The following is an 11,804-nucleotide window of genomic DNA, read 5'->3' as shown; positions in this document are numbered from 1 at the left end:
AATGTCATGAGTACAGGCTTTCTTACGCCATTTACAGTACTTCCCACTTCCAGGCAGGCCAGATATTTCCCCAGAACAGGCCCATTAGCTTTCTACCATGGAAAGAACAAGGAAGTACAAAAAATGCACACAAATAAAGAGATTAATTAGCAGAGTGTTTTCAACCTTTTAAACAGGCCTGCTTCCACAATGTCTTGGATATAACTTTGAGTTTATTTCATCTTGTTTTCCGTTACCCATTTCTGCTATAAAGATGGTCCCAAGGCACATCAATGTTCCCACACAAATCTTAATTTTCCTAACTTTGTGTATATCTGAATATAAGTATTTGGTTCAAACTGGGTAAAAATAACCTATGGCCTGAATCTTACTTATATTTCCAAGTTTGAGGTGCCTGGAACTAGTCTTAAAGTCATTTTGGTCCAATGTACACACACAAAATGAGAAGAAGATTTAGAACTTTGGAGTAAGCCCAAACTCCAGGAGAAAACACTTTAGATGACACAATAGTGTACTGGGTCTGGCTGAGATGGAGTTAAATTTCTTCACAGCAGCCAGTATGATGCTGTGCTTTTAATTTGTCACCAAAACACTGCTGATTAACTCACCCGTGTTTCAGCTACTGCTGAGAAGTGCTTGCACAGCATCAAGGCCTTCTCTGTTTCTCACTATGTCCATTACAAGAGAGGAGACTGGGGATGGGCAAGATGCTGGGAAGGGGCACACCTGGGCAGCTGATCCCAGCTGATCAAAGGGATGTCCCATGCCATATAAAAGCTTGCTCAGCAATAAAGTCTTGGGGGGCAGTTTTTCCAGAGTAGTCATTGCTCAGAGGCTGGCTGGGCATCAGCCAGCAATCTGCTTGTGAGAGGTGGTGCGTGACTGCCTTTGCAACACTTGCTCTTTTTGGTTTTTTCCTTCTCTTTTTCCTCCTCACTTCTTAAACAGTCTTCATCTTGACACATGAGGTCCTTCACACATTTACTCTTTCAATCTTCTCCCCCCTCACAATGAGGCGGGAAGTGAACAAGCAGCTAGTGGGTGCGTAATTGCTGGACAGGGTCAAACCACCACAAAGTAGAAAGCATATCATTTTTCAAAGAAAATAAAAATACTTGTGTGCTAATTCTATTGAAATAGACATTAAACAGGAAACACACTGTTCATTTTTCAAGCCAGGGTGTATTCATACTCCATGGCCACACTTGAGCAGGTAACAAACATTTGTTTCAGGAGCTACTCCTTTATTACTAGCCTCTAGATTTGCATAGCCTGATTAGGTTTTCACTCTCTAAAACTGGACTTCCTATATATTAACAGAAGTTTTATCACTGCTCATGTCTCAAGAACGAATTTTAAGAGAGGCCTATAACACTTTTGCTCTTCTATTGCGAATGCACTATCTAGACATAAAGTTTCACAACGTAAGAATGAGACAAGTAAGTATGTTTTACTATCCCATTTTAAAGATAAGGAAATCAAGAAAGAGACATAGAGCAACCTGTGCAAGGCCATGGAGAGTTAATGTTGGAGTCAGGGCAGGCTAGCTTTCCTTTCCCTAAACCCTGCCTTCAGGTCTGCGGATGACATTCTGCTTCTGCCAATAGTCTGTGTGGGTTTACTTCCTTGTTTTTTTGGGAATCCCGAGTCCATGTTTGACAGAACACTCGCTACACTTACATTAAAAATCCCAACTGATGATGAACAGCTACTTTTGTCATGCATGACTGATATACAAATTTGTGTAACTCAAAAACGCCAGAGAAGTGCATACTTTAATTTTGTTTATTTATGCTTGCCAATTTAATCCTTTCTTCAATAATTTAACAATGGCACTGTTTTCCCTCCCCCTTAATTAGTCATTGGCTCTTTAAACTCAATGGCAATGATCATAAGAGTTTCTTTATGTCTTTCATATTATAGTAAAGGACTTGGGAGATATTTTTTCCCCCTAAGTCACTGCTGAATTTGACAGCAGGACTATTCATTGCCGAACTAGCTGCAATTAGAGCAATTATGCAGATCACATGTCTTTCCAGTTTAATAGCTGTTTTTTGTTTTGTTTTCTTTCTTTCTTTTCTTTTCTTCTTCTTCTTTTTTTTTTTTTTTTTTTTTTTTTTTTTTGCTTTCTCTCACTGCAGCTTCTCCAAACCTAACAGGAGAATATGGAAAGATAGACAGACAAGTGGACCACCTACTGACTAGCTCCCACCACGGAATTGGAGAATCTGCTAAATACCTTTGTGCTGGAGGAAATTCCTGTGGGGTGCTTTGCATCTCAGCTTGCCAAAGGTCATCATCACAACAGCATCTGATGCTCTCTTCCTGTTTCCCAGGCAAGAAGGGGATGGCACACACTGCAAATACTGATATACCTCTGTTCTCTGCAAAGTGGTTTAGAGTGGATAACTGAACTAAACTATGAATCAGAGGGGAACCAAATCAAGGAATGGCAAATATAAAGTAGTCTGAATTGTAGAAGTTGCAGAAGTAAAAATATGTTAGTCTCAGGCACCTGTTTATCCAGTCTCTGCCTCACAAATAAAGAAACAGCTCACTAATTAAGACATACGGGAAATATGATCTGTTTTCCTTACTGAAAGAGTATATTGACCTCAGTAAGAACTGTGGGCATATAGAACATCTTTCAAAAATCTACCCTCAGTCATACTACATACCTCTATGCATGTGAGATCCTGACCTTCACAGAACAGTGTGAAGTAAGTAAGAATCTGCTGTCCCACAAGGCATAGTTATGAGCATAATTCTAGTCCTCCAGACTCAGAAACATTTAAAAGCCTAAAAATCTGAGTATTGTCCTTAGATACTTAACTGAAAGGAAAACTAAAGAGACTGACAGTCATTTGTAAGGTGATTTATTGCCTTGTCAACAATGCCTTCTTGTCCTCCTTTTTCAAACTTGCTACCAAGAAAGTATCTCAAATTGCCTGTGAAGCAAACAGAAGTATCATGTCCAGGCTTTAAAATTACACAGATAACTTTACAAACAAGTAAGTTCTCTGTGACATCTTCTAAATACACAAAACAAATGCAGTCAGACAATTGACCCCTTCTGAAAAAGATCACGCAGCTACATGACAAAGAATTGTTGGCATATCGGTTGCATTTTTTAATTCCAGCCAAAATTTCCAAACAAACAAAACATATCCTCAAAGTAAACATGATGGCAGAGATATTTTATCTTCCATATGGAACACTCAGTTTCATGTGAGAGCTCAATTAGCAGCAAACATTACACGTAAGTTTGCAAAACATTTCAGGTAACAATTCAATGAGAGCAAAACTTTCAGTTTTCATAATAAATTCATAAAAAAATGCCTTTCAGATATGTAGACCTTTGCCTGTAGACATATGGAGAAGATATTTATAAGGTTAAAACAGCACTGGCTTTATTACTTTTAGTTCTAGGAGTTCAAAAATATATTTCTTACGTGTGTGTGCATGTTATGCCGCCTTTTATCTCCTCAGTTCCCCTCTTCACATAGCTCACAGAAAGCATATAAAACCACATCCAAATGTGAAAAGAATATTCTAATTATGAAGGTCTGACAATGAGCTGCTGCACTTACATTGTCAAAACCTCCAGCACAGTACAGCCCTTTTGTGTTATCTTGCTGGAAGAAACGGATCCAAGAAGCTTCAAATTTCACTGCTCATTCTCTTTGTAAGACTGTAATAAGAAATGTGTAATAAAGCTAGTATCTTAACACCTTGGGGACTTCCATCTGTCTTTTGAAAGAATTTGCAACTAGTATGAGATAAAGCAGGGGAAAAAAATAGAGGTTTGCAGTAAAATCAATGGAGCTTAAAGATGAGCAGTAAGCCATCTTCTTTGTGTCTTCCTAGGTTCCGATTCTGTGAGCTATGCAGACCAACTCCATGAATAGATCTAGATCCCTAAACAAATACATTACACACATATACACAGACTTTTTTAACTTGGCCTGCATCTATATGAAATTGATTTTAAAAGCTTTTAGTAAAATGACTCTCATTAATGTTAAACGGCTTTTAATCAGGTCCTTAAACAACCAGTTTGACATTAATGAGATTCATTTTATTAAAAACTTCCTAAAAGTTTGAGTTCAAATCTTGATTTTACTTGATCTATAGCAAAAGCCCATGTGAAGTGCATAAAACAATGATTTTACCTTTAATTAAGCTTTATTAAGGCATTCAAATGATTTAAACATTTATGCTACTTTGACAGCCAATTAGGGACATCAGTTTACTGTAAAAGTTTGGAAGGTGTAGTGTAATTTCTTAACTTGTCACATCTAAAGCACAAGAAGCTTCTATCTATGCAGACAAGCAAAATGAATAATGTTACCTGGAGCTCCCAACATGTTATAACAACTAGAGAGTCTGCAAAAGCAGGAAAACCTTAGTTATGTTTGCAATATACAGTTTCACACACATAAGAAAGAGAGACTGCTCCTCACAGTTAGGAGATGACATCAGGTTGCCTTTGCCATTTCCATGGTCTCCTCCAAATGCATACAGAAGGAAAGGGGCGAGGAGCAATGTTATAGCACATATCAACTATGTCTTGTATTTAGCTGCACTGTTGCACTGAGATACTACTATATGCTGCACCTAGTGTAAACCCAGTATAGTTTACTTTGTTCTGTAAGTCACCATTTCCCCAAATTAGTTTCCCTGGCTGCTCCAGGGGCAGCACAGCAGCCTGGTTTTCCTAACAAGTTTACGGTAAAGCCAGAATTCTGCTCAGATAATTTTAGCAGTTTTTCACAGAATGTCCAGCTGTATTTCTGAATGTAACTGGTTTTCTGATTTTGTCTTAGTTTGTTTTATGTACACTTACAGGTGGCTTTCCAATATATTGTGCAACATGCTATGTTTAAAAAATCTTGAACATCTGGAGATAAAACTTTAGAATTAACAGTCACATTTTCATCATTTTTAGAATCTGCCAGGCTTTCAGCTTCACTTTCTTGCTTTTCCAAGAATAAATCTGGTAATCTCTTCTGTGTTTTATCAGGTCACTCCAACTTTCTGTGATACTCCTTGTGAATGGATTTCATTATCTAAGAACAAGTCTCCATGAGACATTTAGTTGCTACAGCTGGCTTCCATGTGTTAACATCTCATTCTGACAGCATCTCCCTGTGACGCTAGAGATTAAAAGCCTGCCGGTTGTATTATATTGTTTTCTCTGTTTATGTTGAAAGGTTTTCTGTTTGGTCCTCACCTGTGGTATTACTGGTGCTAAACAAAGCATGCTCTGTTGGAGGAGGAATTCTTGCTCCAATGCATGCAGCAGTGCTCAAGCATCAGAAAAAAAGGATTGTTATAACATTCATTTGCTGGTTAGAGCTTTTTAAGTTTTAAATGTCACATTGACATTATGTGTCTACCTGTGAGCATAACTTTGTTGCATTCGTGAGACTCATAAAAGGTTCAGGGAATTTAATCATCTGGTATATCAGTGGTGGTGATACTGTATATACTATAGATAAACTTCTTTAACTGTGAGTATTCAAATTTTGAGCTATGATGACCCACAGAACTGGCGAAACTGAATCCTTTCTTGCATTTCAGCAGACAGCTACATGATAAAACACATACCTCTCATTGAGGAGATAATTCAGAATATAAAAAGAAAGCTTTCCAACATGCAAAGAGTATCACTTTCAGAGTGTCTCTGTACAGATGTTCTTTCTTTTTAATGATAATTTTGGCAGTGGTTTGTTGTGGGTTTTTGTTTTGTTTTTTGTTTGTTTTTTTTGGTTTTTTTTTTTTTTTTTTTTTTTTAATTGCTAAACACCACAAATATGCATTCTGTATGTTAAACAGCATCTGATAACCTGATATTATCTGCATTTTACAGCATGAAGAAAATTGGTTTAAATGCGAAGGGCCATAAAGAAGTGTTGGACTTTCACCAGGTATCTCAGCAAATGTTCTCACTTGGTTTGTTTGCTCTGTAATTGCTCAGTTGCTAAATCAAAATTTAAAAATACAAATATTTGTGTCTGAATTATCCAGCTGAGGAATCAACCCAGAAGAGACAAAGATGAAGTAAGGCTGACACAGACCTGAAGAAAGAGTGGAGTGCTTATGGGTGCAGAAGAATTTGATGTGATTTAGAACCAGGGTTTTATATTTCTTTCAAAATGAGTGAAACTTTTGTAGGAGCAATCTAATTTCCTCATGAACCATGGGAGTTTAATTTCCGAACACCAGACAGAGGTGACAAAACCTGTCTTTTGCATCACTCACAATATAAATCCAAACCAAAATCACTTTCATTTTAAAAAACAGTTAAGGCTCCTAGAAAATGTACTTTATTGTCAGTATAACATCATTTACAAAGCTGCAGCATTTAACAGCAAGGAAATCAATGTTTATAGAGATCGTAAATCATATATTACGCGCCTAGTAAAGTGACAAAATGCAATTGATAATGCTTATCAATTATTAAAAAAAAAAAAAAAAAAAGTCTATTTAAGCCTTAACTCTGACTAGGAGCTTAACTTTTTTAGCCACATGTTGGTAATTATATGTTTTATTTTATTTTATTTTAGTAATTTCTTCTTTCATGCATACCTTTCCTACTTTTTCTCTCTCCTGTGCCCTTCTCCCTTACTGTATAGCACAACATAACAGAATCAAAAGTCCATCTCAAAATGGTATGTAGATAAACAACAAAGAACTCAGATAAACTCAAGACTCAGATGACGCTTTGTGGCCATAGATGCATTAAATTCACTTGTTAGGTATCATCATTCGCCACACACTACATATAAGCCAACAAATGCACAGGTGAGCACAAGTGGACACACAGGAGATTAATGTAAAATATAGTATTCCCAGAACTTTCTGGGAGAAACCAGTTGTCTGAATTAGTGAGCAGCTAAACGCACCCTGATACCTCTATTTACCTTACAGGTAACTTCCACCAGTCCTGGATAACATATCACTGAAGGCTCACCAGTGCTGTAACTTCTGATTCAGAGTTACCATTAATCATCACTGTAGGACTCTGCACTTTGAACACGGACTACCGGTTATGGAACCGTAGGCTATTATCTACCACAAAGATATGATACCTTAGTGAGAATCTCCTAGCCATACTGTACTACACACACATCATCATTGTTATTATCGTTCATGAAAACTTTCAACTATGATGTCCCTTGTTTTTCATGCTAAACAGAGGTAAGCACAGAGAATAACATCCCATGATTAGGACATATAGAATATATGTCTCAGTGGGAATGAAGGGGAGAAATGATGAGATGGACAAAGAGGGAAGAGAAAAATCTTCCCAGCAGCAGAAACACAAGCAGAGAAGGAACGGCAGATAGACTGCAGAGATGGGAAAAAGAAAAATTAAAATTAAAAAAAAAAAAAAAAAAAAAGATAGGAAGGAGAGAATCTGGAAAAGGAAAGAGCTCTCATTAATGGATTACTTTGTCCTCTGTGCCAAATCAAAGAACACCAAAGAGGCTGTGACAGAAACTGCCAGTGCACCTCTGCTCTTCAGCAGGCAGAGCACACAGGCATCTGCAGAGATGTGCATTTTCTCTGTCCATTGTAACAGAAATACCAGAATTTTCTCCTCAATGAATTGACACAGCAAAATGAGTTTCTGAGGTAAGAGATCAGTGTCATGCCCTTGGAAATAAAACCACTTTGCAGTTACAGTATCTTTCTTTGTAACAGGGCCATTCTTACTAGGTGCCTCTGTCTCTTCCCTCCATCTCCCTCCTTTCAGACCTAAAATCTGACAGATATAGCTGAATCTTTTTCCATTTTTGTTTAGAACTAATAAGCAATGAATGGGAACTTCCTTTTTTGTACTCTTGGCCTTGGTTTAACTGCAATAGAGAAGAGCATATGCAGCTCCACCAGTGGTCACACTACCCTTCTGTTTGGTAAACCCTTTGACTTCTTCACTTTCAGAAGCCAGAAAGTTTGTGAATGGTATCTTATGAGAATAGGATCTTCCACAGCTGTGACCTTGAACTCCCTAAAGAGAATTATTTTTATTCAATCACAAACAAATAAAGGTTGTATGTTCTAAAATACCCCTTCCCAACCTCCTCCTTGTCTGCAACAAAGAGTGTTCAAAAACTCGCTATCCTTCCTAAATGACGGGTTGTTGTTCTTTCAGCCTCCTTCCCTGTTAATAAACTCACCATTTCAAGGTCATATCATCTGTTAAATGCAGGCTGTAATAAACCAGCTGCTTTTCATTCCAAGGCCCAACAAATTGTGCTAAACAAGTTCCATGCAAAGGAATGGCAGGCATAATTCACAGGAGTTGGACTGGGGGAGAGACCCAAGTTAAATGGATGCTCTAAAAGTATTACTTCTACACATTATTCAGTGGAAAAGGTGCTCAGGATCTCTTACAGATTGCAGACAACTTCTACTTTGTCACGCAACAAGTTGAGGGCAAAGAAAAGCATAATCAACCTATCCTTATGAAGCTAGTTTCTTAGGCATGCACATGAATATGATGACAAGGTACGTCTCACGGAAGCATGTGAACAAAGATAAGGGAACAAGAACTGAGAAGACAATCCCATGCCTAAAGAGGTATGGCACGTGGCTGTGAAGCAGCTGAATATCGGCTCTCTTAGGGAAGGGTCTGCAGTGTCCCTGAGAGGATTTTGAGCACAAACAGAACTAGCGCAACTAGTGCAACTAGCGCAACTAGCACAATGAAGTGAGGGTGGGCCTCGATGGAAGATACAGAATTACATTGTTTTCTTCAAGACATTTAGCTGCTATTTTTTAATTATGTTTATAGTTTGAAAATCAAGTCAGATTCTCACTTGTCACTAGACCACTCATTTTAGCAAGAATATCTCAGCCATTTGTTAACAACAGCATATTGCCTAAGAAAAGAATAGTGAAATAGACACTGCATTTTGCATTTGGTTTCTATGATGCTACACCAGGAAATGTAAATCCTACAGCTACGCCAGTATAGCTGAATCAGTTTTACAGAAAAGGGTAGCTATAATAATTCTGACTCAGCAAATGACTGAGAAGCAAGTTAGCTGGAATGTTAACTCAAATGAACTTGGGTGAACAAACCCAATTTCTTCCATGTGGATGAATTCACTTACATGAGTCATGTCAGACAAAAGATTTTCCCACCATCATACTGAAGGAGCCCAAGATAATTTCCACAGCTAAAATTCATCACCAAACACTAGAAATCTTTTGATGCCCACTTTCTGTGTGTATTGGAGAACCTATAATTGAAACTTTACAATGAGAATTTGGAGAGGGAATATGTGCCATAGTTATTCTGCAAAGAACTCAGGATTTAGTGTCACAGGATGCTGGGTCAGGCACTGAAGCCAGCTAAAAAAGATTCCTGCTGCTACCACCATTCTTTTCTCTCCATGCCTTAGCAATTCGTTCTAGCTAGGCTCTACAGGTTGCCAGTAAAGTTAGTACAGCTATTTGTACTATCAACTGTATTTCTGAAATAAAAACCAAACAAACAGGAAGAAAAGGAAAATTTAAAGATGCAAGTTACCATTACTTTAATGACACAGTTTACATTTCAGCACAATCAAAGAGATGCACAAATGTGAAGATGACAAGCATGCTGGCACAGGTGTCAGTACAAGTTTCTTCAGATAGTTTTGCAACTAACACTAGCACCTTTTCAAATTATGCCTGCCAGTATGGTCAGAACTGTAAAGAGATGGGAACCTATCCTTCAAAAGACAATAAACACAATCAGAGAACGAAAGGTAAGAGAAAGCACAGGGTGAACAGAATGGAAAAATATGCAGTGCAGCCTTAACTATAAAAACAAATTAAATCCATATGGTAACAGAATGAGGCAGTATCAGTCCAAATATCCATGATCAGGAAAAGCCCAGACTCATGCTTATTCCAAGGTCCAGACTCAAATTCTATTTCTTCACTAGCAACAGACAGGAAATAAAGTACCCTGCCCTTTATTTCCTTATGAGAATCACTGAACTTCTGCCATTAAATTGCTCAGGGAAGATCCAAGGCTTGGACTGGAGCACACTCTGGGCAGAGAACTGTTTTGCCAAATCCCCATCCCAATTTCTTTCTGTTCTTTTCTCCTGCCCCAGAATCTTTATCCCAGTTGAGTACTTCCACCCGCCCTGTTTCTTGTCTTACATTCAGGGCAGAAGGCTTTTGTTCTCCGCATTGCCAGAAGGCTCACGGAAGACTGCTGTCAATTACTGCACTCAATCCCACAGTGACCAACAAGAAGTGGGAGCAGCAATTGCTGGAGAGAAGTCATCCATTTTGCTGCGGACTGCACACAGTGTTAAAGAATAGAGACCCTATGGTCTACATACTAGGAACAGCAAGAGGCATGCCCAGTGAGGGTGAGCAATCTCAAGGTATTGGTTGCTGAATGTGAATAAGTGTCTAATGTACAGGTGAAATCTGTTACTCAGAATCTGGCTTTTTGTGAGATGCCCAATGTACTCAAAACAGGGATCACATCTTGTTTCAAAGGGGGGGGGTATCTGTTAATGAAAAAGTCCTAATATGTATAAAACCATGTGTTATTAAAAAAAAACCCCACCAAAATCCAAAACCACCAACCCCTCCAAAAAAAACCCCAAGCCAGAAAAGAAACCAAACGAACACCCAAACCCAACTTTATTCTTTTCAAAACCAGTTGAAGTTAAAAGTAAATAAAATCAGAAGCAAGCCCAAAGCACAGAGAAGTGCAGATCAAAGAAATGTGTACCAGCAAGTTGCATTGTATGGTTGCTGGTGTCAAGTGACATAGCTGCACTGTTTATAAAAAACAGTTATGGTTGACACTAAGGAAATCTGAATACTCCTTTAGATTCCAAAACTATCCATCTTTCTAAGGCAACCTCTAAATGACACAACCTCCCTGACACAACCTCCATTCTTTGAAGATTTCTCTTCCCTGAAAAGTATTTGTTTCATCTAACATGGTCCAGACTCTCCAATTCCAAAACCTGATGAACATGTAAGCCTAGTTCCTTCTAAAAACTTTCTCTGTTCCAGAAGGTCTTCAGGGGCCAACATATCTGCTTAAACGACTTTTTCCTGGAGGACTTCGAATATATGGTGCCCTCTGTGGTTTCCTTCTTAATTATGAGCTTTGGGTGCTTAACACATCTCTGGAGCACTGATCTGTAAAACTCACAGACAGAAGTGCTGGAAAGCTGAAATGAAGCACAGCAGAGTAGGGAGGCTGCCAGAGCTAGTAAGCCAGAGGCATCTTCAGGCTGGGAAAGGACTAGAAAGGAAAGAATAATTTCAGGAGTAGGTAGGCAAAATAGTGAGAAGAGAGGCAATTAGACCAAATAGGAGGAGAGCAAGCACAGAGACTGAGGTCAGATCCTGGATCACAGTCATTTGGAACTAACAACAGAAAAAGGATTCAGGGATTAGCCATCAATAAGCAAAGGACAAGACAAAAACATGTGGAAACTTGCATTCTGAGCTGTCATCCAGATTTATTTTTTTTTTTCCATAGCAGAGGAAACAGATAAAAGGTACACAGTTGTAACAGCAGTGATGAAATGGATCAATTTAGTGCCTTTGCTCAGGAGAGAAAAAACTTACCACTGAGTGTGGTCTGTATAGACAAGCTATCTGGCCACCATCAGAGTACAGAAGCAAGTTCAACTACCAGCTACATGCAGTCCACATACAGCCGGTATGCTGAATAAAACTATACGACTGCTGACACTTTCTTCAGCGGTCACCTAGTGCCAGCATACTTCCCAGCTGAGTCAGAAAGAAACAGCTTAAATTAGAAT

The sequence above is a fragment of the Psittacula echo genome (genome assembly GCF_963264785.1).
Source record: "Psittacula echo genome assembly, chromosome: Z".
Classification (NCBI taxonomy): Eukaryota; Metazoa; Chordata; class Aves; order Psittaciformes; family Psittacidae; genus Psittacula; species Psittacula echo.
The sequence above is the reverse complement of the archived record's forward strand: the minus strand, read 5'-3'. Positions refer to the sequence as shown.